The 25,825-nt window shown below is 35.9% G+C and overlaps 1 long non-coding RNA gene across 1 annotated transcript; it reads left to right on the plus strand.

The window, feature by feature from the left end:
- Positions 1-4,890: 4,890 nt before the first annotated feature.
- Positions 4,891-24,367, plus strand: LOC129533658 (uncharacterized). Its single transcript, XR_008679962.2, has 3 exons — positions 4,891-4,908; positions 15,707-15,770; positions 23,167-24,367. It is a non-coding gene; the product is annotated as an uncharacterized lncRNA (long non-coding RNA).
- Positions 24,368-25,825: the final 1,458 nt, after the last annotated feature.

The following is a 25,825-nucleotide window of genomic DNA, read 5'->3' on the forward strand; positions in this document are numbered from 1 at the left end:
ATACTACAGTAATCAGAATATTGTCCACTAGTTTCAAATTTTACAACTTTATGTAAACAGTTACAGAAAAGTCTGTGGCAATGTTGCAACTAAATAATTTAAATAATTTCTGTTGGTAACGAAAAGGCATAGTGAGTAATAGCTAAATGCAAATGAAGGCTAATTTTTAGGAGAGGTAAAAATAACTTCTTTTAAAATACAAATCGAATGTTACATAGAACAAAGAAAAATAATTTGGAAAAACTTACATAATCTGTAGTTTATACCATATAACAAAATAAGCTTCAGGCTGTTTAATGAGTTAACTATGACCTTCAAATCATAGAACAAAACTAACTGAAAATGGACTATCAGATCTTTAAAGAGGCAATAATTCCAAATGTTTGAAAATAAAACAGTAAATCACAAAGAAAAAGTTCAACATAATTGAATATAAAAGTGTTTTGTTTTGTTTTTTTGACATGGAGTTTCACTGTATTGCCCACTGTGGCCTTGAACTCCTGGGCTACAGGGAACTTCCTGCTTCAGCTTCCTGAGTTGCTGAGACTACAGGTGTGCATATCATCATGACCAGCTAAAAGAGTTTTATACAATGAAATCCCCACTAGAACATACATAAATGTATCATATATGCATGCAAAACTAAGTCAGAAAACAGCAAATAAAAAGTCCCAAGAATGCAATTTATTGAACTATGTATAGTGCAGGTGCATTGTTTAGGGTGCACTGTCTAGTGCCTCTACCACTGACCCATACACTAAGGGACATTAGTCCCTCTATTACTGGAAAGTGTCTGCTCTTACTCTTAGAAACCTCTCTTGTGACCTTCTTTTATTTTTGATGATAAAGACTTTAAGAGGTGGAAAGAGAGGCAACAAATTTTAAGGGTTATGTCTTATCTTTTGATCCTATTTCCACGGCTGGGTAAATTGTTTCCAGAAAATAATTAAGAGGAAGAGTAAAAATACATGCCCATACCAGAAGATGTTCTTATCAGTGTTATCTAATAATGAAAACAAAAGAAAATAAACAGAGGCAGGTAGAAGTTGGAAAACAGAAAAGAAAAAAAGGAGGGAAGAAAAAGAGAAAGGAGAAAGGGAGCAGAGAGAAAAAAGAAAAAAGAAAAGAGAATGAACCAAATGTCTAAAAAATGAGATGGCATATCAATTCGACTAATTATCATTTTTTAAAGATAGTTTTGTGGACCGTGCAGTCACATGAAGAAATGTTTACGTGAACTCTGATCTAGAGCATTTATGCACAAATTTGAGTATCTACTCTTCAGGCACTGTTCTAGGCTTCAGGGATATGAAAATGAACAAAGAGAGTGCTAGTGGTGGACAAGAAACAAACCAACCACTGAATAAAATATCAATCAATGATAAGTGTAAAATAGGTCATTAAGATGGTGTGAGGTGCTGGAGAGCACCTGGTGGCTCCTCTAGACTGGATGGTGAGACAGCCTCCCTTAAAACAGGACACTTAAGCTGCAATTTGAATGACAAGAAGCAGCTAACCTAATAAGGTAAGGAGATGTGCAAGTCAAGAAAAGTGTGTCTGATTAACAGGAAGAGGAAGACATGAGGAAGAGATCAGGAGAGGAGTCTGCAAAGTCAGTTAGTAGGATTTGGTAATTTTGACAATGTTTAAAAGGGTCATTGTGTTCTCTGTGAGGAGAATTTACCATACAGGGGAGAGAAGCAGGCAGTCCCAGTGGTGGGTTACTGAGGTAGTTCAGGCAGGGGAAGATGGCAGCCCTACATGGGAAGGTGGCAATAGAGATGGAAAAGTAAACAGATTTAGGGAATGTTTTGAGGTAAAAGCAACAGGATTGTTAACAGATTGAATGAGAGTTATAAAGGAAAGAAAGAAATCAAGGACAGCTCTTCAAATTGGCTTTAAAACCTAGTGCCATTTACTAAAATGGAGAGAAAGAAGGACACGTTTGTGCTGGGGTGGAGCATGCATATGAGTAAAGAAGTCTACTTTGCCCCTGTGAAGATCGAAAGACTTGTAAACACATTAGTGGAAATGTTAAGTCAACAACTGAGTGTGAGCCTGGACTTCTGAGGGGAAGTCAGGACTGCAGACTGGTGTTATCCTAGAGATGCAGATGCATGAGATTACCTGGGGAGAATGTAGCTAGAAAACAAGGAAGTCAAGCACTGAGCCTTGGTAAACCCAAATGTTTAGAGATGGAAAGCAGAAGAGGGACAAGAGAAGAGGCAGTCAGTGAAAAAAAAAAAAAATCACTCAGTGTGTAGTTATCAAAACCATGAAGGGAAAGCCATTAATAAGAAAAGTGTGGTCAACAGTCTTATCTGAGAGGTCAATATAAGAAAAAGAAAGAGAAAAAAATGACTTTAGAATTAAGCATCAAGGGACATAGTTTGTTAAGGATTTGACAGTTGCAGTATCATTAGAATGATGACAATGGAAGCCCAACTAGGGCAGCTGTGGATAAAGTGTGCGGTGAGTAGGTGTAGACAGCTTTGAGAGAAGACTTTTTCAACACACATTGCTGTAAAGGGTAGAATATAAATGGACTAATGATTGAAAGGGATGTTAAGCTCAAATAATTTCTTTTAAGATGTGAGGTATGACAGCCTATTTATATGCTGATGTGAGTGATACAGTTGAGAGGAAGAAATGGATGATTCTGGAGAATGAGCAAATAATTGCAGGAGGAAAGACCTTGAGAGGTGAGAGGGGTGGGATCCATAGCCCCTAGGTTTCTCACTGGTCTGGAAAGGTACAGGGACACTCTCCCATTGGGAGAAGTATGAGGTTCCTATACCAAGACACATTAATTCTACGACCTCATATTTGTATTAGATAGACTGGGAAGAAATGCAAGTAACTAAAAACAGTTAAATAAAGACACAGGGTGAATCTTCTTTCTTTAATATCTCTTAGTGTCTGCTTTTATACTAAATAGAGTTTTTGTAAAGTAACAGATTCTCAAAAATGCTTCTAAATCAAGGTGTCCCCAGCAGTTGTACAAGAAAAGCACTGAAAATATACAAAACCCCTGAGCTATTATATTTTGACAATGTAGTTCTTCTGATGGTAATCCAGCTCCTGTATTAATTCTTCATATAGTTAATAAATATCTACATAGTCTTCCTATGTGCCAAAATTGTTATAAGAATTTTATAAATAATGTATTTAATACTGAAAATAATATTGATTATGTAGGGAGCATCACCGTTTCCATTTTACACATGAGGAGTCTGGGGCACAGAGAGGTTAAGTACCTTAAGTCCACAGCCATACAGCAAGTCAGTTACCTGAGATTCAAACCCAGGCACTCTAATGGCAGACTCCTTGCCCTTAACCTCTCCACTGTGTTTTGGATTTATTATCTAACTTTATCTTACAACAAACTTACAAGAAAATATAATTATTCTATATTTAACAGCTGAGAAAAGTGGCACTTAGAAAAGTTAGGTGACTTTCTCAAGGTCATGCTAAGTGGCTGGGCAAATATTCAAATCTGGATCTTTCTGTAAGTGTGTATTATTGGCACTTAACACTAGACTAAGTGTCAGAAGCAGAGAGTAAAAATGTTACATGTTTCATCACTCAAAAATGCTAAATAAATATGACAAATGGTATAAAAATGGAACTTTTAGTCATGGGAAAGAAAATAGTTAAATTATAATGATAATAAAAGTAATTAAACATTTAATGATATTATAAGCATGGATTTATAGGATACTGGTAGTTACTAAGCTCAAGAATTTTACAATCTGAATAAGTTTCTTACATTTGAAAGGCACTTTTAAAACATGGGATAAAAATATATATGTCTTATGAATATTTCCAAAAATAACTCATGTTCATTGGGAAAAAATAGGCTTTACAGACAAGTGAAAAAAGAAAGGAAGGAAAGGAGGGAAAGTGAGAAGAAAGAAGAAAGCTATATTTAGGAAGGATTTGAGGGTTTGTTGGATGTAATTCTTTGACACACATATGCACACATGCACAGATAAATATATTTGTATACAAACAGGATCATACTAGTATATTTTTTGGTTACCTCCTTTTCTAACTAAAAGCATATTGAGAGCATTTTCTATAGCAATAAACATGATGCAAACTCTTATTTTTTTATAGTTACATTATATACTAATGTTAGATTGTACTCTTATTCATGTAATTTTCTCCTATTGTTTAATGATTGGGCTGTGTATTAGTTTGCCAGGGCTACCACAACAAAATACCATCAACCAGGTGGCTTAAGCGACATAAATTTATCTTCTCACAGTTCTAGGGTCTTGAAGTGCAAGCCAAAGTGTTGGAAGGTTTAGATTCCCCTGATGTCTTTCTCCTTGCCTTTCAGACAGCAGCTACCTTCTTGCTGTGTCCTCACATGGCCTTTTCTCTGTGGTGCACAATCTGGGTGTCCCTTTCTCTTGTTATAAGGACACATGTCGTATTGGATTAGGACTCAACCCTTATGACCTCATTTAACCTTAATTAGCTCCCTAAAGGGCCTATCTCCAAATGCAGTCACATTGAAGATTAGGGCTTCAACATATGAATTTGGGGGTAAAGGGACATAATTTAGTCCATAACAGGTTGTTTCCCAATTTCTGTTGGTATAGATCATTTGACGATAAATTATAAAGTGATTTTTATCCAATTATTTCCCACTGATATAATCCTAACAGTGTGATGTGATTGCTAGGTCAAAGGGTGTGTCATTTTAAGGCTTTTGATATGAATTGACAAGTTCATATCAAAAATCTTCTGGAAAGTTTTTTCCCTTTAAACTTCTGCCAGGAGAGTTTGAGAATGAAAACACAAGCATTCTAAGGAACAATATACATGTGGTGTAGAATTCTCTAACCCGGAGCTAAATCTTTGGTCAAGCCATCACCTCTTGACTGCCTATGACAAAGGGTGAGTAGCCTGATACTACTCCAGTTCCAAACACCAGACCACAGGCAGCCAGTTTGTTCACTCCTGAGTTCCATATGAATTTTGGGGGAGTAGAGGAGAAATTGGTAAGGAAGGTGAAGAGTTAGAATAGCCTGGATTGATGAGTTCAGACTGTTCAGACAGTCTTTGTTTTCTATATTCTAAATTACCCCCTTTCAGTTCTTCGCATGGCATTAATGGAAAGATAAAACTCCCAGTTCATCCCATTGACAAAGAGAAACACAGACAGAAGACAGGGAATGTTCTGGTTCATTTGGGGGCAGCTATAGGCTGTCTTTTTCTTCTGGCTACACGCACACTGTTGAAGGAGAGCCTTTTCCTACTCAGCATTCTTTTCATAAATAACTTTGTTCTGCTGTCTCTTGTTGGGGTCAGGTTACTACAGGCTTTCGAATATCCTAGATGCATTGCAGGAAATTAAATATGGAATCATTGCTTCTTCTTCTTTGCATTTTGTCTCTGGAGACTGGTACTTCCACAATTGGGTAAATATTTTAATTTAGAGGTGGAGAGGAATCTGAAACTGAAATATAGAGAAGGTAGGTTCTTTCACCCAGGTAATGGAGAGGGCTTAACAATAGTTCCTGGGAAACAGGAGTAGTTTAATGAATTAGGCACTTTGAGCTTTAATGTAGTTTTATCTTCGGGAAGATACCAAGAGAAGAATGAAAACTTGGCATGAACAGGGAAGGCCATTTAAAAGCAAATAATCAAGAGTTGGTTATACTTGATGTTTGCTACCACAAACATTTACCAAGCAAGAACAGAGAAAGGTAGAAAATTAAATCACTTTGTAAATGAGCTGCCACATTAAAGTCACCTAAGGATCACCCAGCCAGACACCATGGGGGAATGGAAAATACTTAAGAGACCAAGAGACAGATAGCTCTGTGAGTAACCAGCTGCATAGCTTCAGGAAAATACACAATCTCTCTGTTTCATTCTCCTCTCATGATATATGAAGGTATTAATACCAACTTAACAGAGTAATTGTCAGGCTTAAATGAGAGAATACACAAAACACCTAGCATAGTACATGGCACACAGAATTTGTTCCTCAAACAGAGGTGTCCTTGCACTTCTGGGAGCAGAAGGAGGATTGCAGATATTTCAAGGGCCCTTCAATCTTGATGTGGAATCTCGATGTTCCAATGAGAACATGTGAAACAAGGAGAACAATTATGCACTGAACAGTACCATAGTGACCACAAGTATGACAGGAATTCCGACAAGGGAGGTCTGAATGTGCTGGGCTACTCTGCCAGTGAAAGATTCGTCTAAATGTTGGGTCATAGATACTGGGGTTCCAGGAAAAGCAACACTAAAGAAGCAAATTGTGGAAAGAGGATATTGAAAATGGGCGGGGCGGGGTGGGGTGGGATGCTGGAGCAAAGACACAAAAAATGGTAGGGATATTGAGTTAAGTAAAAGAGATTTAAAAAGCTTTTCAAGTGATCCATAATCTATAGAAAGAGCAATTCGGCTAGGGGCAGTGGCTCACGACCCTGTAATCCCAGTAGTTTGGAAGGCCAAGGCGAGAGGATCACAAGGTCAACAGATCAAGACCATCCTAGCCAACATGGTGAAACCCTGTCTCTACTAAAACTACAAAAATTAGCTGGGCATGGTGGCACACACCTGTAGTCTCAGCTATACAGGAGGCTGAGGCAGGAGAATTGCTTAAACCCAGGAGGCAGAGGTTGCAGTGAGCCAAGATCATGCCACTGCACTCCAGGCTGGTGACAGAGTGAGACTCTGTCTAAAAGGGAAAGAAAGAAAGAAAGAGAGAGAGAGAGACAGAAAGAAGAAAGAAAGAAAGAAAGAAAGAAAGAAAGAAAGAAAGAAAGAAAGAAAGAAAGAAAGAAAGAGAGAGAGAGAGACAGAAAGAAGAAAGAAAGAAAGAAAGAAAGAAAGAAAGAAAGAAAGAAAGAAAGAAAGAAAGAAAGAAAGAAAGAGGAGAAGAGAAGAGGGAAGGAAGGAAGGAAAGAAAGAAGGAAAGAAAGAAAAAAGCAATTCATGTTCATAATAGATACATTAAAAAAAATAATTGGAATGACCAACGAGGATTATGGTATGAGCATGTACTGAATAAATACTAATAGATGAAAATAATGGTTTATCACAATTCATTTTGGAAATAAGAAAAAGATCTGGGAATATAAACCAATTGGTCACACTTTCCAAAAAAGAAATGACCCCAATATTAATTTGTATAATGATTAGTAGATAGGACATGAAGAAAGCTCTTTTTTCCAACTGATGGTGATGATGTAATTACTTTGGTCCACTTGACGTGACACCATGGCTTTCCCTTCAGTATCATTACAGTTTTAATCACGGCAGGACAGCCCTGCTGGTCTTCACTTGGCTTGTCTAAATCCTAGGGTTTTCATTTCCTGCATATCTTTATAGTGAATTCCTTTAATTCACTCATATTAAAATAAAAAAGACCAAGAGAACAAAGGAATCACTTGCTTTAAAGGTGGAAAAAATATGAGGCTCGCTTTCCCCTACCTAATATCCATCAGGGACTTCCTAATGTTCAGGTAAAAACAACTTCTTGAAATTCTTTTTGGTTTGTCCCTTTTCACATTAACCAAGTAGTATGTGTTCATTGGCAAAATCTTGGGAAATGCAAGTCAACAAAAAGAAAAAAAAATTCACCTGTAATTCTACCACCTGAACACTTTTTATATTTTTATATTTCCTTCAGGTCTTTTTTTCTATGCGCATACAAACAAATTTTAATAGACACAGTGTTTTCAAATCTACATTTTCATTGAATATATTCTAAACATCTTTGAGTTCATTGCCATTTTTTAATCTGTGATAATTGTTTAAACATTTATAACATGTCCATCTTGTGATGGTCTTTATATCTTCATTACATTCCAACCAGTCAAGGCAATTTTATGCAGTTTTATACTTTGTAGCTAGATATTAAAAACTTAGAGGTTAAATGACTATGCATTTTTGAGGCATCTGCTATTCCCTCACCCAACCTTGGGTTATGATCTACTCCTTAGGGTTGTGTTTCCCCCCATCTTTTCTCCTTCTCCCTCTCGGCCTCACTTCCCTCAAAGAGACACTGTAGGCCAATGGGAGAATAAGTGAAGTCCATAAATAATTGTAATCACTACCACTGGCAAATAAAAAGACTTTGGATTCAGAAGAGGATTTCTTCAATCAGCTTGCAAACATGCCTACATATCTGAAGGCAAAGGAATTAAGAGACTTTTCTGTAGAATTTTTTTTTGCTTGTTTTCCTTTTGAAAGGAGGAAAAAAATAAGTGATGTTTTTTATCTCTCTCTTTTAACAATTAACAAAACAAAAATCCAGAATGGACAGGATGCATGCTTATGTCATACAATCAGCTGGTAGCTGAACAAATATTAAACTCTGACTTCTGATTCCCAAATTTGTGCCTTTCCACTGTGTCACATTGCTTTACTCTAAACAAATCAGAGCTGGGATAAGTGAACTTGGTACCAAAATAACAACTGTGGGAAAAGAACACTTGTCAAGTCAAGGGATTCTCTGTTTATGAGATATTCTTCTGACTCCATATACAACAGCAGTACATGCCCTGAGAGATGGGAGAGAAGGAAAAAGATAATCTTTTATTTTTTTCATTTGATTTTTCCTTCTAAGGAGAGCTATATTCATACTTTGATTAAAATATCACACATATGGGTAAGCTGGCTTCCAACATGGCCTCTAAAAAGGGAAAGCTAGACAGTGGCTTCCTGAATGTGCAAGTGCAAATATTTTGCAGAGCGGAGAATGCTCTTACCTTGGGGGTCCACTTAACACAGATTCATAATGCTGAGTGGAAAGTGGCTGTAATATAAACTGATAAAAGCCCTTAAATAAACCAAAAACCTCTCAATGAGATCGGCCAGTCAATCACTCACTTTCTGCTTGCACATTGGCCTTAAGGATGCAGTATCTGGGCTGCAGCAGAGAAAACAGTAGTCAATTCCTTTATGCATTGGATTGAATAGTTAGCCTGGCAGCATACCACATTATATGCACTGTTTGATGTACAGCTTGAATTTAATGACCTGTTGGCTAAACTGAATGGCAACATTGTGCGTGTACACGCGTGCACGCACACACACATACACACAGAGTGAAAGAGAAAAATGACAATAAGCTGATATTGCCTTATTACCTTGAGAAGCATTTACTATGACAAAGAACTGACAGAAAATGTGATGGACAGTCACAAAGTCATAAATACATTGGCTTATAGCTGGATGAGTCCTTGTAGAGAATCCATCTCAACACTTCCTTTTTACTTAAAGAAAAATAAACAGTTTAAGGGATTTGCAATAGTTGTACAGGTTTCTGGCTCAGTGGCATTTGACTACACACCAAGAGAGAATTTACAGATTATTTAATACCAAGGTTGGAGTACTGATAATCATAGCTCAAAGATGAAAAATCCAAAGTGAAGGCAGGCAAATCAGAATCAATACTCTCATTAAGTACTCAGTGACCTTTTTCCCTCCAGGTTTATATTTTTCTTACTTTCTGGGTTGATTTTTATGTATTAAATACAGAAAAAATAATAATGAAAGAGTCCCTTGACTGTAACTGAAATCAATGTATCTAATGTGTTTTCCAATATTTCTCATGCATATGCCCTCATTAGATTCACATGCAAGAAACGGTTCAAATTGGAAAAAAATCTTTAAAAAGCCATTCATAATTTTCCTCGTAGGATTTAATAGTCATTTCTTACTTCAGTCTTATACTCTGTTTTCTAATAGTTCCTAAGTGATGAAGTTTCAAGCATGCTGAAATTGAGCACAGCAAACCATTCACTCTGCAAAGTGATCTGTTTGTGTTGTTTTGTTTGCTTTATTTTAAAAATCCATTTTCTTGCATTACTCCCTGAATCATGGCCATTCATGGCTTGATTCCATGTAACTAACATTCTTTTTTAACTTTAAGGCAAGACAGGTTACAAAACCCCTACACACACACACACACTTTCAGGTTTGTAAACTCAATTTTCATGAATTTACTGTTTTTCTTCATTCACGTGCCTCGATTGATGTTCTTAAGTTTTCTTGTATAGATTTTTACGTATTTGATACTCAATTTGTAAATGTTCTTATGTTCTGATAAAGGCCTCTGGGTCTCTCAGCAAAATTTTAGTGCCTCAAGGTTTACAGCTTACCGTGCTTTTAGGATTAAGTTTTATTCATCTTTGTAGGTTCCCTACTCACTACTTACTCCCCCACACATACACCTAACTTAGAAGAACACATCGTAGGTGTTAGAATTATTTCTAAACTTAATTCTTCATTGTATTACAATCAAGACCACAAATTTCACAAATACCTGTTTGCATTCAGCTTAAAATATATTTTTCAGTTCTGTTCCCATTCAAAATGTTCAAATATGTCTCTAGTTCCTAACTGAACAGGTTTATTAGGTGACATCATTTTAAAAAACAGATACTCTTTGGTAGTAATTTACATAAAAATAAGTCATGTGAGTTATTTTAACATTCATCACTGAGATGGGTTTGGTCAGACAGTATTAAAATATACTATCTAATGGACAGCATTACAATGTGTAATAAACAGCATCAGGAAGTAGGCACTATAAAATAATTCACACTCTGCTTTTACTTCCCCAATAAAGAACAAATATGATTTCACTTAAATAAGACTTTATATCTTTATGGCAAATGTTAAAGTATTAAAATTTTGTTTGAGGCCTGGTCCTTTTGTGGCTGAATGGGAGACACATACTGTCACAATGTTTGTAATGTTTTATTGTTAACTTTTTTGTTTATAGACTTGTCTTCCTACATAAGCCTTTTGAGAATAGGATCCTGATCTTTATCCCATACACCTAGTATGAAAACAAGCATGAAGAAGCCATTTGGCTAACCATTTATTAGCTGGTTGAATTTGGGCATGTTCCTTAACATTTCTCTGTCTTAGTTTCCTCAAATACAGAAGTTAAAGGGGAGTACAATAGTTCCTGCCTCAATGATATCACAGTTGTCAAATGATCAGAACTCCGCCTGGCACACAGCAGGTGCTCATTCAGTACTCCTCCTTTGTACAATTCAGGGAGGTGCCACTCACACAGTCCTCCCTGGAGTTGTGACCCTCTGGAACCCACCCTCAAAGTGTGAGATGTCATAATCATCTTCCTCATCATCATGATTATTAGGCCCAAGAAGAGAAAGATTTCATTTCATCTAAACTACGGAGAGGGTGGCAAAAGTGTAAGCAGATCCTTCATGATGAGGATGACTGTGCCTACCTCCTAAAGGGAAAAAGCTCAGAATTCTGCAGAACGTGTATGGATTTTTGTCCTGTCATGTAATAATCCTTGTTAGAGCTTTTCAATAAAAATGGATTATGACTGAGCCACATAATATTAAACTTGGATTTTTGTCTTATTACCATGTATTCTAATAATTACTATGAACTAAACCCACTATAGACTAATGAAAATAGGATGCTGAATATCCCAGTGACAACTGAAATTTTTAGTTTTTAAAGAAATTAGGTATACAGAATGTCAATTGCATTAATTATATCATTGGGTTTCAAACTATTTTGAGACAAGATCTTTTTTTTTTTTTTTTCAAAATATTAGGACATCAATGGGTATTTCGTGTAGAGCGTCTGGATCCTATCCTCCTTGCCTTTTCCTTCTGTCTAGGGCTCAGCAGAAACACTGTGTTTGTCTCTGTAAACCAGATGGAACTGCTGACCCAGGTGGAGCAAAACTGGATAGTCAAATATTTGGGTTTGTAGATGATTTAAACATTTTGATATCAACATCTTTCCTTAAAAATATTTACCACATTTTGTTAAAGAAGTAAAATGCATTTTAGTAAATCTGGAAATCAGAGAACTCAAAGAAAAATTTCTCATAAACTTACCACCTACAACAAATTCCTTTTAATATTTTCATTTGCACTATTTTGGCCCTTTAAAACGTATGTATATATGTTTGTGTAATTTTCTTTTCACAGAATTGGGATTAAATTCTATCTTGATTTTTGACTTTTTTTTAACTTAGACAAATCTTACATATTTTTTCTATATCACTAAACATTTTTCTACAACATACTGTTTAAAGGGCTTCATTGCATTCCACAGTTGGGATAGGTCACAATTAACTTATCATATATAAGTGATCATATATCCATATATATCCATATATCCATATATTTGACTATCTACAGTGACTCCACAGGACTTCTGAAAAATTGCTCCACCTGGGTCAGAGGTTCTAAATGGGTTTACATAGACAAACACAATTTCTGGTGAGCCATAGCAAAAAGGAAAAGAAAGGACAATAGGATCCAGGCTGTCTACATAAAATACCCGTTGGGTGTACAGACAGACAACCAAATCAAAATTTCAGTCTCTCATCCAAACCTATTCTTGTTATAATGCCTGCTATTTACTGTAAACAAAAAATTTAAACAAAAAAGCCTTGAGTTGCGTGAATTTACACCATGTAAATGATAAGACCACAGAAACTATATTGTTCATAGCATTAAATTCTGAAATATGTACTGCCCAGTCTATTTTGCAGTTGGGGATTTATCCAGAGGTGAAATTCCTGTGAAACTGCTCTCTGGATCTGGAGGAAAAGAAAATGTTTACAGTTTAAAGAACTGTCAAAAATACAGAACAAAATTTTTGTCTTTCTTATTTATTGCTTGAAAAAAGTAGGAAGGAAAACTAGATAATTTTCTTTTTAAAAATATATTTAATGCCTATTTAAATTTTTGTTTTAAAAAGTGAATCCTGGATTACACTGTAGAAATACACAGAACTCACACAAAATCTCTTAATAGTTATTTAAACACAAAATCTCTGAATGGTTTATTTTAGGACTGGGATTCATTCTCCCCTTATTTTCTTTTTTTCACTGAGGAAAGTGTGTTTATGTGGGCTTTGTTCTTGAATGTAGATTTAAGCAGAGCGTTGCTGTCCTTTTTAGCAAGAATTGTGTCTTGATGAATATGTAACAATAACATTCAAATATATTTGCCTTTTTCTTCATTTACTTTAATTTTCAGAATCACAATCAAGTTTTCATTAAAAGGGGAAAGTAGTTTAGCTTATTTGTTAAGAGCAACTTTGCAGTCAGACAGAATTAAGGTCAGAATCTCGTTCCATCAGTCATTAGTTGGATGATCTAGAGTAAGTATTAAGTTGCTTGACCTCAATATGCCTTAGTTTAATTATGAATAAAATAAGAATAGAATCACTTTTTTCAAAGTGTGATGGTACAAGGTATGCAACAAATTTAGTGCAATGCTAGTATCTAGTAAGAGTAGTAAAGCAAAATAAAAACCAACACAAAACAAAAACTAGCATTAATATCAAATATGTTTTGAAAGAAACCCTTAGATATATTTTAACCTGGATTTAGTCCAAAAAGCAAACTGACACATCTCAATAGTTCCTATTTGCTAATATAAACATTATTGTATTTGATTCATCAAATGAAAGATACCTGTTGAGAAGAAAGGAAGGATTAAATACTGATTCAAAGCATTCTCATCACCGTATGCATTCATAGTTTAGGGCCATTAGTTACAAGCCACAGAGATCAGTTCACACAAATAAAGACTTGCACAGGGAACTGTAGTGCTACTTATGTTTCTCCTGTAATTGTTACATGCATTAATATTCCATTTATATTTGGCCCTTTATCCTTTTAAAAACAAAAGTTCCTTTTGGACAGGGACCAGGGCTAACAATTGGAAGCCTATAAATATTTTCTATTTTGAGGGTCTTCAGTGAAGCTTTTGTGGTATTGCTGCTGCTGATAATAATATACTTGCAGGAACTATCTATTCATATTCTTCCCCCCACCACCAAAAAGAAAAAGCTCTTGGTTTATTTTGCTGTTTCCACATACAGGAACCATAGATTTGCTGGCACAAATTACATGTGAATGGAAAGATCTGAGGAGGATAATTAAATGACCTAAGATATACATATTAATATATAATATCTGCCCTGTCTTTATTCTTGTGAGAATGTGAAGTATTAAAAGTTTTTTTATAACTTGAAAAATAAAGTATTAAACATATGTAAATTGTGAAAAAAATGCCTTAGTCTACTAATTATGAAAGACATAAATAATTGCTGGGACATAAGGGAAACATTTGAAGCTGCAAATCATACTGTTGAAATGTCATTGGGATTGCCCACAAACCAGATCTAAAGCATTAAATTTCATACAGATAATTCATTTTTAGCAAATGTTTGTCTGCAGGATTATTTCCTGTGTTCATGATTTTCAGCTTCTATATGAATGAAAACTGAATGTGTACCTGAAGAACAATAAATATCAATTATGAGGGGGTGGTGGGGGGCTGGCTAGGGATTTGAAGTAGCACAATACCCATCCAGAATACCCACAGTTCAACTCCAGATGCCATGAAGAAAGGTGGCCCTGGTGTTGCCAGATTTTCTTTTTTTTTTTTCCTAAGAGGAGGAGATATTTTAATATCTCCTGAAATGTCAAAATTATAAAATTTGGATAAAAGTGTGTTTTAAAAAATATTGTGTTAAGAGCATATATTGCTTTGTACTAACATTTTACTCATGTTTACAAACACTTTTCTTGAGCTGGGTCCAGTCCACAAGGCTCCAATTTGTAACCACTGTGCTACATAATCAGACAGACTTTATTTCCATCTCAGTTCAAAAAATCGCTAATTGAATGGCTTTGGGTATAACATTTAACCTGTCAAAGCTTCATTTTTATTGGCAAAATGGGAAGAAAAATGCCTACTTCACCAGCCTGCTGTGAGAACTGCAAAAACAGGCATGGATGAAAATACTCAGCATACTAGATGCATAATAGATGCTCAAAGAATTTAGGTCTTTTTCTCATTTTCTGGATAACTTTAAAAAGGAAGTTGTTCTGTTTTGTTCCTTTCATACTTGCTATATTCAGAGCATATCAGATATCCTTGTTATTAGGAAGGTCAGCGCTAACCCATTAACTACTGGAATAAATAGTTTTACTTGAATTATAAAGAAAATTCTAAACTATCAGTCTCTCCACATCTTCTAAAGAGTAAAGATGAGTCAGCATCAACTCTGAAAAAATTTTCAAATTTACCTAGGGGGAAGTGCATCTTTGGCAAAAGTCTGCCTTGAACGAAATGCTTTTCCACTGCTTCATCAGCTACTCTCTGTCATAAGGATCCTTTCGTTGGTCAAACAGCACTTAAGCACCACAAGACTATGGTTAGTGATGGCACCACGTGAACTGAGAACTGATCAATTCTGCTTAGATTACAGTTGACTACATGGCCAAAGATCAATGTTTCAAAGCGAGAGGATTATACAAAATAAATGTAGACAGTTCATGTTTTCAAACTACACATATGTTAGTGAAAGTTCAGCAAGCAAATGACCAGCGACTAGCTAGAAATATTAATTCTTGTCTCTTTACTACGTTTCAGGGGCCTCGACTAAACCATGTAGGCTTGATTTCAATAACCATACATAGGATGAAAGGAGAAAAATATAAAGTCACATACCATAGTTAAAATAGATTAAACAGTATATATGTAGTCAAATCTGCCCATGTAAGAGTGTTAGTATGAATCAGGCATGTTTAAGTGTGCATTTGGATACTGGACTCTTAAACCTGTAGAGAGCAAAAACCCAAAGGTCACACTCAGATGCAACAATCGATTTCCCTTGTCGTAGGCTAATATTTTCCTTTCTCTTGTTTCAGAGTGTGGCATTGCACCCTGTAGGTCAAAAATGTGGACAATCTGGCTAAGAAGAGAGCAAGACAGGTAAAGCATTCCTTCTATGTGAAATTGATTGGGGGAAGGCATTCCTTGCTACTTCATTTTTTAAAAAGCTGAGACTTATTTTTCATTATTGCTAAATGTTTTAAGTATCTGGCTCAAAATATTCTGTATTCTAAATTTTATAGATGATTTTATTTAATGAAGTGCTTTAAAAAGAAGTCAAAATTCAAATGTTTTCCATAATATAGCTAAAAATAATATATTCTCTAAAATACAAAACCCGTTTTATAGTTAATTAACTACAATTTAAATTACTCCTTAAAAGACAACAGGAGACAGAGACTGAGCCACTGGTCAAAATAATTCCTTCCTTTGGGTTTAGGAAACTAGAACTGAGAAGATGATGGAGAAACCCCTGTAATTCCAGAGTACCCATTTTCATAATCTGAATTACCTAGCAAATCCATAAGAAAGCAAGTTGAGGGCCTATAATATCTTCAAAACATCTAAGTCCTTCTCTCTCTGTTGCCAATGTCAATTAGCAGAATTAGCAGCTTGTGAATTCTCACGTGAATTCTCAGCATGGATTTTTTAATATAAATTCTCCAAATTGGTTATCATCATATAAAAATTTGTTGACTGTTTTGCTCTTCATTTAATGGCTTATTGGTAGAATGAGACAATAGCCTAGATTTTACAGAATGGTACTTATTTAAAATATTGTCGAGTTGTTTTCATGAGTATTCTTGCACTTAAAAGACCTAATAATTTCATTTCGGAAAATAGGTTCAAATTAGGTATGCTTGACCTATGGGTAGGTTAAGGGCCTTAAATATACGTCAGTGATGACTATGGAGTAAGAGCTCAGTTTATTTTTGGAATGTACCTCTCTCCATGAAGTGCTACATAAGAAAGAGCCAGGTAAGAAATGCGGGTAAAAAACAATTGCCTGGTTTTTACTGTGGTTATAAGCATTTTTCAGGGGAACATTTCCAGTTTGGAAAAGATGGCATGATGAAAATATCACCCTCTTCTCCTACCCACATGCTCAGAGGCTTTTTTAGAGTCATAATAATCTCAGCAAATTTCCCTTCTTGAAAATAATATCGAGTGGTTTTCTGGCCACACAGTGTCAGCTAAAATTTGTCAGATTTAGTTTTCCATGCATATTCTAACTGAAACTGGACTCCAGAAATTCAAGAATTGCAGTAAGTGCCATGATCTTGATTTAAGTGCCAAACAAAGAAAGGCAACAAAGGCTTTTTCCTCATACTTAAGTTACAGCGTATCAGCAGGTTAGACACCCGTAGAAATCGCTGTCCTCAGTGGTTCAAAGGCATGTCCGTGTGTCTGTCAAGCTAACCCTCTGGTACAAGTCACTCTTTTTATATTTGATTTCAAAACTCTCATGAAAGCAGGATGCTGCCTTAATTTATCTTTGGAGTGAGATGCATTTCTGATTCAACTTAATTTTTGAATGGAGATATGATGGAATGATTTGTTTATGATTAGTGAATTTGGTAGAGTAGCTTTCTAAAATAGCACAATAGCTGTGAGTGTGTATCATATAACTTGCTGCTTATAATAATTAAATTACTAACTTATTTTAATTAGTGAATTAAAAGGTATTAATTAATGATGTTACTATTTCTGACTTGCAATTCAATTTTTAAAAGAAAATAAAAAGATCCACGGAAGTGTTCATAATCTTTCTTACTTATATCGTAGCATGTAGTGAGCGGTCTTTAATGATGGATTGTTAAGTGTTATGATATATTACCTTTAAGAATATGATTTTGCCTTATCAAAATCATAACATCCTGAGGATGTGAATGCAATTCATTTTGTTTTTACAGTCAAATTAAAAGAATGAGAATCACAGTCGAAAGAGCTACTAGTTGAAGTCTTCTACAGTCTTAGGCCAGGAGCCCTTTAGGGGACTCTCATTCTTTCATTCATTCAGCCACTCAGTCAAACAGTCTTTATTGAGTATGCATGTTGTACCAAGGCATTCGTTACAATTGGTGAACAACACAGTTTCATTTTCTGCCCTCATGGAGCTTACATTCTAGTGAAGAGTAGGGAAAGCAAATAAATAGCTCTGTAATTACAACTTTTGATACGTATTATGAAGGAAACACACAGGTTGCAGAGAGCAAAAGGGGATATATACCTAGGGAATTTTCTCCAAGGTATTATGTTTAAAGCTCAAACTTAAAGTTTAAGAAGAGTCAACCATTCATATTTAAAAAAGAGGAAAGAGTCAGATGACTGGGGTTTTATTTGAAAACTATGATATACATGAATTCATTATGAAATAATGAATATAGTGAAAAAAAATAGCAAAACTACATCTTGGTGATATGGTTTGGCTGTGTTCCCACCCAAATCTCATCCTGAATTGTAGTTCCCATAATCCCCACATGTCGTGGGAGGGACCCAGAGGGAGGTAATTGGACCTTGGGGGTGGCTTTCCCCATTCTATTGTCGTGGTATTGAGTAAGTTCTCACGAGAGCTGATGGTTTTATAAGGGGCTTCCCCCTTCACTCGGCTCTCATTCTTCTCCCTCCTGCCACCATGTGAAGAAGGACATGCTTGCTTTCTCTTCTGCCATGATTGTAAGTTTCCTGAGGCCTCCCCAGCCCTGCAGAACAGTAAGTCAATTAAACCTCTTTCCTTTATACATTACCCGGTCTTGGGTATGTCCTTATAGCAGTGTGAGAACGGACTAATACACTTGGTTTATTCCGAGAAGTTGTTTAAATATCTTCCCATAATGGATTTGAGTTGCTTAACCAAGGTTAAAACTACAGGACAGGCTGGGCATGGTGGCTCATGCCTGTAATCCCAGCACCTTGGGAGGCCCAGGCAGGCAGATCACTTGAGGTCAGGAGTTTAAGACCAGCCTGACCAACATGGTAAAACCTCGTCTCTACTAAAAATACAAAAATTTGCCAGGCACGGTGACGGGCACCTGTAGTTCCAGCTGCTCAGGAGACTAAGGCACAAGAATCACTTGAATCCAGCAGGGGGAGGTTGCAGTGAGCCAAGACCATGCCACTGCATTCCAGCCAGGGCAACAGAGTGAGACCCTATCTCAAAAATCATAATAATAATAAATTAAAAATTAAAAAATAAAACTACAGGACATACCACTACAACACTGGGGAAAACTAACATGAATCTGAAACAGATGTGTTTTTGTTTTTGTTTTCTAATTGTTGCTGATATATGCACCTGGTGAAACTCCTAGTGACTCAAACAGGGATTTCACTGCCTTGGATTCAGACCTCATTCATTATCAGCAGACAAAGAATGACCAAGGTTAATTTAATACCCATTGTAAGATGCAGTGGCAGGTCAGGTTAACAGAGTTCATATTTCCTGAATATAATGCCTGACTCACGACTGCTTTAAATCAAGCAGGATCTATCTGTATCATAAGAAGTATTTAAAAGTAAAGTGTGAAGACTCTCAAGTGGGGGAAAAACAGCTTGAATCATCAAGAAAAATGCATGCGGAAATTTAAAATTCAGTAGAGACACATTTGTTGACACGGATAGATGGCCACTATACATAAAGCAAAAGCAATATAAAACAGTGCATACAGTATGGTCCATTTATGGAACTGTGTGTCTGCATGTGTTTCTATGTGCATATACAAAAAGATCTAAAAGGAAATATTCCAAAATGCTAACAGTAATGATTTCTTGATGGTAGGCTTATGAGCGGTTCTCATCTTCCTTTTACACATTTCTGTATTATCGTTTTTCCATAATGAGGATGTGTTATTTTTAAATATAGAAAAACTTTAAGCAACAAAATTTACTTGTAGTAATGAATAATGATTTAAAGAATAATATTTTTAGTTTGACAGGTCCCATTTTTACTGCAAGCTAATTAATTATAAAGGACACTTTTTCCAAATGTAGAATACAGTTCAGACGCCATGATTTGCTATTTGGCCAGGGCTGAATTACCCAATACTTACACCAATATGTGCCTAGGGCATTAATAAAGAAAAAGAGACACCAGAAAATTAGAATATTTGAAAAACAAATAAATATTTTTGATATTTCAGAAAAATGTAGGAGAATTTGTTCAGAGAAAATATCAGAAAGTCGTTGAACTGATGCACACTTATTTTATGACAATATCATTTTTACTTTTAAGAATGTGTAGGTGGAGAGATAATTAGGACATATAAGTAGGAGGTGGCATAAGTTTTTTCAAGATTCAGGACCTACAGGAATTTTAATCAGATCCTAAACACAGAAAAAAATGGTCACCTCCCAACCTCTATGTCATTAAAAACAAAAACAATATTTATCTATAAAATAAGTGCATATTAGTCCAACAAAGTTCTGATTTTCACCCAAACAAATGCTTCTACGTTTTTCTGATATATCAAGAAGCCCAGATTTTCTCTAAAATGCTTTTTTGTGTGTGTGAGCCTTTTTTTTTGTTTTGCTTTGTTTTTGTTTTTTGTTTGTTTTTTTGCCTGATACCCTAAGCACATAGTTAGTGTATTTGGCAATTAAATATGGCCAAAGAATAAATTTTGGTACCTGAAATATTCAAATAAAATGAGCCACACAACACAGATTAGTAAATTGAATTAAAATTATCTTACCAATTAAAATTCAAATTGGTAAGATAATTTGCTACCTTTCTACTATTGTAGTTTGTGCTCATGAGACTAGGGATCCAGCCTGTTACACCACTTACCAAACACAAATTTGGACAAGTCTAACCTCCCTGAATCTGTTTCCACTTATTTTAAATAATTATTATGACACTAGCTTTGCTGATAATGATAGAATTGAAATGATAGAATATAAACTGAAATTGATAGAATATAAAATGAAAAAGAATGGAAAAATGACAGAATCATAAAAACTTGTAATAATATAAGGTGAAGTGATGGTACTAATTACAACTATATTGTTTTCAACATTAACTGTTTCATGGATGTATATCTTATATTCTCCAAGGGAATTCTTTCTTGCTAGCATATGCAAATGCTGCTAGTCATATAAAAGCTCTACAGATAGTTGTTAGTCAATTGATTAATTTATCCTGTTTGAAAGCACATTTTCCCTTGATAGAATAATAGTGGAATGTGTAAACAGAGGGAATGCAACACACTTCACAGAGTAATAACCAAGTATAAACCTAATTTATTTCTTTCAGTAAAAGACCATCATTGCGTTATTTATGTTAAAACTTCCACAATAAGCTCCAACCATGAGAAACAAAGCATTGACTTTTCATGAACCAAAAAGAAATGTAGAAAACTGTTTCACTCTCCAAATATTGCCTAAGTCATCCTGAAGCAGACTTGTAGCAGGCACATAAAATCAAAATATGTTCTGATGTCACTTGAAATAAGAAACATTCTATTACAAAGTGAGAAATTAATTAGTGTGTGTCTTAATTAAAACAAGTTTTACTAAAGACTTACATACCAATCAAAATATTTAACTTTAGTATTCTAACATGAATGACATTTTTAAGATAGCATTTGAGTGGAAGATTAGTTTGTTAAACAGCACACTTAAACATTAATTTGTATATACCTTTCATATAATTTGTTTTTTTAAAAAAAACAACTTGATTGCTCTTGAATTACTTTGTATAAAGACACCATTAAATAACACATTACATTTTTCAAAATTAACTATACAATATGAAATAATTTTAATATATGTATTTGACATCATACTCCATAAAGTTGCTGAGAAAGAAGGGCTCTTATGAACAGGTAAGTGTTCAGTTTCCTGAATTCTGGCAGGATTACATGTAAATTTCTCTAGGAAGATGATCAGCTGATTTCTTTACAAATACCTAGAACCTGTAATTTAGAAGTCAACTACAAAATGGAGTCTTACTGTTATAACCTAGAAGTGTCTGATCTTAAACAACTAATGTACTCTCTCAAATAAATGACTCACTCTAGAAAAAGCAAGAGAAGTTCTTGAGAAGGAAATCTAGTACATCCTAGACAAATGCATATCTAGGTCATACTTTTGGAGGTTTTGATGAGAGAAGAGTTCATTGCTTTATCTGATTAGCCAGTTGACTACTCACACTTACTATGAGGAACTTCTACATTTGCATATTTCTAATCTTCATAATTCCTCATAAAGTTGAAGCCCATTGACTACATTTGAGGTTCCAAAAAATAGCAATAAGCAATGTCCTGTGCTTATGCCCCATGCTCAGCTTATCTGAAACAAACGATTGTCATATTTCATTTTTCTCTTCTCTAAATGAAATGATCCTAGCTTTTAAAAATCTTTCCTCAGAGAGTTCAACTTCTAGTGCTTGAAATACACTTCACTTTTCTATGGCCCCTTAGCAAAGGCCATATAATTGTCTTAAATAGTGGGGTCAAAAGCTAGACCTGTATTTCTATCAGGGTAATAGCTGACACATAGCTGAAACAGGCTATCTACAAGGAGTTTTCAGCACATGGCCTAAGGGATTTGCCTCTGTTCAAACTGTACCAACTTTGCCTATAAAACCACCTCCAAATGAAAACTCAAAAAAAAGAAACAAAAACAAAGCCCCAGGATATCTGCTTTCACTGCATGAAATAGGGTCAACTAGTACAAATCTTAATTTTTTAAGTGTGCTATAGGCATATCTAACATTTTAATTTTTGGAAGTCAAGTGTTATCACTAAAAGATTCAGGATGCAATGTGTTATACAATTTGTTATAACATACAAGCCCAGTACCTCTTTCCTTGCCCTACTTCATATAGTTGTTAAAATTAGGCACAAAGTAGCATGAGTTTACAAAGCTATGGATCTATAATATATAACATGCTATGAGCACATGCACAATTGAGTCACCAAGGGACCTTCTCATGTATAAACCAAATAGAACAATTATTCTCAGCAAAATTAAACTATAAACCTGATTCAAATACATGTGAAAATTATAAATGTGGGGGGTGTATGTAGAATCAGATGCAAGACTAAAGACCCAAATAATTGTTACTTTACATTGTAAAAAACGTCTGTACTGACAATGATATTGTTAGAGAAGAGAATAATGGATAAAACTATAATAGCCCATGTGGTAAATGTAATATTACTAATACACTTTACCTACATAATTTTTTCTGGCTTTAATTCAATGAAATCCATTATTCTGGGCGGGAATGGAACCTCCTCATCTCACGCATCTTTAGTCTCCTGAACTGCCTTAAAGCCTTGACATAATAAAAGGTCAAGCAGATGCCAGTAAGCATTTGTAAATTACAATAGACCCCCATTTCAGCTACAAGCCACACATTCTCCTGCTCGCTTTGCTCACTCTGGTTTCATTTCATTGTATAAGCAGACTAATTTGGAAACGGCTGGGCTAGGGTGCTTGGGAATACCTAGATTTTCAAAACAATCCTACTTTCCTACTTAATTATTTACAGAAGGAGACCCTTAATACAACATCTGAGAGAACTGTGAAATGGTTCCTGGATACTGAAGGAATGAACAGCAGATAGCAGCACTATTAAATAAAATGAATGCATTTCACCTTCCAGCTTAGCTGTGCTTCCTGGGACACAAGGCACAAACATGAAAAGGTTGGGGTGGCATTTCAAGAAAACTGATTTGCTTCAACATTGATTTGGTAAGATGCTAGACACAAAATAATACCACAAACCGCCTCCCATTCCCATCATTGTAAATTCAGAGTCCTCAATATCATCCCCCACAAACCCAATTAAAAATAAAGAGGCAGGCTACGAATTTGCATCTAGTTCTATGACACAGATCAAACGATAGGCATCTGTTCCAATCGGTCACAATGAAACTAAGGGACAATAACCAGAATAAATTTCACATTAATCCAAATAAAGCCAATGAATAATAATATAAACCAGAAGCATAGTTTCAAAAACATGCAATTACTTCCAGGCATGCAAGGACATATGTAACCCATAAAAATGGTTGCAAAGCACACCCTACATATAAATATGCTTCATAAATGCAATATAAATGCTAAGTGACATGTGTATATATGATATGTATATCCATAAGATATACATGTGTAAGCTCACAGTCAAATCTACATATAAAATAAAACTGGGTCTTGCAAATGATTTCTCAACAAGAGTATATTAGAATATAAAATAAAATGTCAAATTCTGGGGCCACTTTTTCTAAGCAATCAATAAAATAAGCAAAACCACCTTATCATGAGTCTGGTAAGCTTATGAGACACCAAATGTATTTCTGAAGAAGGCCCAACCCTGTATGTGAGAGCTGCAAATGAAATGATTCCTTTCAATAACACCCTCTTCTTGTTGTTAGCTCTTTTTCCAACCCCTGATGCTGTTGCTAAGCTTAGGAAAAAAGGCACCAAGTGGCTCAGTCTGCATTCTGAGCCAGTTAGAGATAAAATCAGAACACCATTTTTTTTTTTTTTTTTTAACACAAGCGGTTGTCTTCTCACTTCTCTCTTCCTGGCAAGCTTCCTCTCCCTCCATCCTCATCTCTGTCTCCACATCTCCCCCTTCTAGTCTGAGGCACGGGAGTCATTGTTCAAGTTCAGGCCAGAAATGTATACACAGGTCAAATAATAACACTCTAAACCAAGAAGGGAGCCCTACTGTTTCCTACTCACCATGCTGAGACCCGGAGAAGCTGTTTAAAGGAGGGAGAGATGCAAACTGAATCCATTTTCCTTGTGACCGAGTCGGATGCAGCCTCCGAACCCAACATCAGCAGTGGCTGCCGGGTTTTTTTTTCCCTCTGTCTCTGGTTGGCGATGGTGCGAATAGGAACCACCCTTCCAGCCCCACTAGAGTATCAGCAATAGAGGCGGCGGCGGCGGCGGCAGCAGCAGCAGCAGCAGCATCACCAGTTGGGCCTCCTCCCTCTCGGAGGATGGGGTGAGCTCGGAAGCAGCCAGGAACTTGCAGCAGACACCTCCTCTGGCTCCTCCTCTCTCTCTCCCCCTCCCCCAGTGCCCCACCCCTGCTGCGGTAGAGGCTGCTGGCCCGGCAGCTGCTGGTTGCCATGGCAATGACCAATGATAAGCGACCAAGCTAAGGGGGAGGGGAGATGGGCGAAGCAAGCTGCAGGGTCTGGAGGGGAGTGAATTTGTGCTGCTGCCCTCTAGGATGCTCTTGATGTCTCCTACCCTGAACTCCAGGTCTTTTTAAAAATGGGGCAAGGGGAGCTAGGCACGGGGAGAGAATAATTAAAATTTAATTGAAATCTAGATAGAAACATACCAACGGCTTAGCTATTTTTTGCATTTTCTGTGGTTTTCCAATAAAATGTATGAAATTTATTATCAGAAAAATAACAACAAATGTGGAAAAAATTATGTCGCATAACAGCAGATTATTATTACTTCCAAACGTGTTCGTCCTTTATAGCATCTTTTACTCAATACCAGGCAACAAGGTTTTTAGAAAGCAAACGGAGTGGCTGGACTTTGTAATAAATTAAGAGTCTGGTTGATTCCTTTGCACTACTCCCGGCTTGTTCTCAAGTGAGTTACTTGGTTTCACTGTTTTTCCAGCTACCCTTCTGAAGAGGACTTGAAGGTAATTGACACATCCCTGAGGAAAAGTAAGTTGGGATAGAGACCGAAATTCCTTTCAACAACCACTATTCTCGGTAGCACAAGTTGGTGGACAGTTCCCAGTCTTTTTAGTGTCAAACTCCTGGAGCATTCAATTTCCTGCAGGCAATTCCTGTCGTTTTCATGGATGCCTTTTTGGAGTTCCGAAGTCAGTTGGCAGTCAGGGTGGTGGGCAGGAAAAGGGGGAAGTGAAATCAGCAATGTCCGGTTCTAGGCGAGTTCTGTTTCTAACTATAAATTATAGATGACACCAGTATTTATCTCGTGGAGGGGTTGTAAAGATTGAATGAGATAATGCACTAAAAGCACTTGGCATGTAGTAAGTGTACAATAAATATTTACTATTAGCAGCATAGTAGTACATTGCAGCCATCTCTTAATCTAAGGGTTTAAGGGGAATAACATGGCAATTTCAGGTAGGAGAAAAAATTAAGATGAGAAAACCCAAAGTACGTAATAACCATGATGATGATGGCAAAGACAGAGAGGCC

Source organism: Gorilla gorilla, chromosome 4 (genome assembly GCF_029281585.2).
Source record: "Gorilla gorilla gorilla isolate KB3781 chromosome 4, NHGRI_mGorGor1-v2.1_pri, whole genome shotgun sequence".
NCBI lineage: Eukaryota > Metazoa > Chordata > Mammalia > Primates > Hominidae > Gorilla > Gorilla gorilla.